Here is a 3,645-nt window from a genome sequence, read left to right on the forward strand (position 1 = left end):
ACACACACACACACACATATATATATATATATATATATATATATATTTATCTGTGTAATGCAGCTCTTATTGGCATTAGCAACAGCACATACTCCAAAGTGAGCAAGATTTGACATTCTGCTGACATAAGCATAATGCAGAAGACATTACCCAAGTCTCACGGTGCTAATGAGTTAGCTATGGTTGCAGTAAAGTTAAATCCATGGTGGTTCTATGCTATTGCATTAAAACATTATTAGGTTAATAAAGGGTCAACATTTGGTTTATTCCTGTGGAAACATGCAGGAGGATTTCTGATTTGAAAAAAAATCCAAATAGGTTCCTGGGCAAGGTGTATTTTCCATGCCAATTCCATGCCTCCTCCAGTCATGAATATCAGTCATTAGAATACCTCTTCTGATGAACAAAGATTGCCTAAGTGGACAGTTTTCTATCAGCAGTCTGCAACAACCATTCCCTTTTCCCACCTGGGAATCTTCAGTGAGTTCACAGCAGCAATACCATCACAGAGCCTAATAACCATCACTATTAATCATAGAATCATAGAAAATTAGGGTTGGAAGGGACCTCAGGAGGTCATCTAGTCCAACCCCCTGCTCAAAGCAGGACCACTCCCAACTAGGTCATCCTAGCCAAGGATTTGTCTACTCAGGTCTTAAAAACCTCTAAGGATGGAGATTCCACAACCTCTCTGGGTAGTCCATTCAGTGCTTTACTACCCTCCTTGTGAGAAAGTTTTCCTAATATCTAACCTAAACTTCCCCTGCTGCAACTTGAGACCATTGCTTCTTGTGCTGTCATTTGTCACCACTGAGAACAGTCCGACTTCATGCTCTTTATAAAAGAGGATGCTTATAGAATCATAGAATCATAGGGCTGGAAGGGACCCCGAAGGATCATCGAGTCCAGCCCCCTGCATGAGCAGGAAAGACATCCAGACCTTTTGCTTCCAGACCTTTTGCCTGAATGTGAACCTCCCCGCCACTAAAACTGGGAAATGTTCCAATATGTCACATAAAGGTAGTGAAGTCACTTTCCATTGCGGAACACAGCAGGTAATGCCTCATTGTTCTCCAGGGTCTTTAAACCCAGTAGAGAACAGACAGTCTTTGAGGTGGACATTTATGGTGAGCCAAAGGCTGCTGTATCTTTGCACCAAATGGAAAGGGCATTGAGAGAACCTGCTACAAGACTTGCAAAGGGATTTTGACAGAAGTTAAGACAGGCTTCATAAACTGTAGCTTAAAAAACAGGCCACAGAAGAGAAGATGCTGAAAGAGAAGACAGTGGTATCTGGCATGATCAAGAGAAGAAGGAGAAAGAGCAGAAAATGAGAGGAGACAAGGAGCAACAAAGTAACGCTTGTGGAAAACTAAGGATGTATGCCCCCACATCCAAGGATGCACATGCTACAAACCTGAACCTGGTCATGTCACTACCATGCTACCACATGATGAAGACCAGGGCTACTCAACCCACAAACTACAGATGAGATCTAGCCTGTGAAACCATGTAATCCAGCCCACAGGGCTCCCCAAGTGAAGTGTCTGGAAATTTGGCGGGAGTGGGGGGAGCAGTGGCAAATAAAGGTGCCACTGCTCCCTCGCTGCCAAATGTCCAAGCCCTGCAGGACAGATGACATGGTCCCCTGCACAGGATCCTACTAGCGCACAGGGAGCTGGGCTGAAGCTGGGGCTGGGGCAGCAGGCCCGATCCAGTGTGCATACAGCCAGGGTTGGGCCTGATCCAGTGTGCATACAGCCAGGGTTGAGGCCCAATCCAGTGTGTGCAGGGCTGGGGTAGAGGGGCCCAATCCACTGCATGCAACACTGGGACAGTAGGCTCAATCCAAGAAAACAGTGCTGAGGCTAGGACTAGAGCAGAAGACTTGATCTAGTGTGGGGCCAGGGCCATGACCACAATATGGTAACCTAGATCCAGGTCCAATCTGATGCACACCAGATCAGGCCCCAATCTTTGTGTGCTGGATTGGCCCACAGAATGGATCCAGCTTGCAGATCTACCCCACACCATTCCTCCAGCTCACAGAGACAAAAGATTGAGCATCACTGATGTAAACAATGGAGAACCCAGAGCTGGGGTGGAGCCAATGCATGCCTAACCACTAATGGAAGGGTATACAGGGAACTATGATTAGTACTGACCTACCAGTATTGCAACACAGGGCAGAGAAAACATAGGCAGTGATGATGCACAGTTCTATGCCATGTGACACTGCACATTAATTTCTTCTCTCTTTTGCACTTTTAATTTTCCCTTTTGAGCTGGAGTTCAAGCAGGTTTCAGCTGCTTTGCTTTCAGATAGCACTGTTTTTGATTTACACCTCTTATGCCTTTTAGCAGTTCCACTTTGGGGTTTTTTTGGCAGCTGGGCCACCTGTGTTGAAAATGTTTAATAAATTAATGTAGACAACATTCCATGTGTTTTCCAAAGAATAACATATGGAATATTCATGCAGAATGCAAAGAATTACTTACATCTCTGATTTAAAATTAATACAAATGGCACACAGGCAAACAAATATAGGAATCATAAGCTGCCTCCCTCACCCATGTGTTTGTTACATTAGCATTACATATATGTAGAAACAGTAATTACAGGATGAAAGTATTGCATCATCTCCACCTCCAAAACAAGGCTTTGAGAATACAGTTTCCTTTTTTTTCTGTGTTTTCTTGGATCTAGCCCCAGTTTCCAGAAGCACATGTCCATATTCTTGTTAGTTCACCAAAACCACATTCCACCACCATTGTGCACCTGCTTAATATACAGTCTTCTGCCAGATGCTAGCAAGTCAGGGTAGGCCTCTCTGAGCCAGGGAACAGGAGGGTAAGTTGAGCCTGCCAAAATTACCTTAGGAACAGAGATCTCATTGATAGCCAAGTTATTTGCTTGGAACTATGTACCTGCTCAGTCCTATTCCAAGAGCTGCCTTTCCAGATTCTTGCATTATGTACTTTGGCAAAGCATTCAGTGCAGGTTTCCATGAACCAGCTTCTGTAGCTTATCAAGGCCTGTATAGCAAGAGAGCAATGTCATTCTTTGGTCATGTGCAGCTAAGGGGAACGGGTGCACAAAATATGTGTGCAAGCTGCAAGTACAAAAAGTGTGTGCTACCGGTGGCTCCACCACAATTCAGGGAACCATCTGCTGAAACTTTGCAGCTATTTGGGGGACACTGCCCACATGCACTATAACAACAAATGGTGGGCAACAGCCCCCACGAAGGAACTGATAATTGACCTGCTAACTTCAACCGATTAGCCAAAAATCTGTAACCAGTCAGGGTAGTCAGCTTTCAGAGGGCTACTGATGCTTCGGATGCTTAAGCACTTGTGGGTCCTCACACAGCACTGGCTGTCCTCATATGGAAAACCTGGTTCAATTGCTGGTTGTCCCACATTGGCATGAAGATATATCACCTCCCATTGCCTGTGGCCCTACTCCAGAATTACTCTTCAGCCTGGATGGGTTTCTTCTGCCATTAGAAATGGCATTAGCTGTCTATATTTTTCCACCTGTACTTGCAGCTTGCTTACTGTCTTTAAAAAAGCATGGCATATCTCATGAAGTGGTTCTTCCTCATCTTGCTGATGGAGAGAATTGCACCACTGCCAATATTT

Source organism: Alligator sinensis, unplaced genomic scaffold (assembly GCF_000455745.1).
Source record: "Alligator sinensis unplaced genomic scaffold, ASM45574v1 scaffold1097_1, whole genome shotgun sequence".
In the NCBI taxonomy this organism is placed as follows: Eukaryota; Metazoa; Chordata; order Crocodylia; family Alligatoridae; genus Alligator; species Alligator sinensis.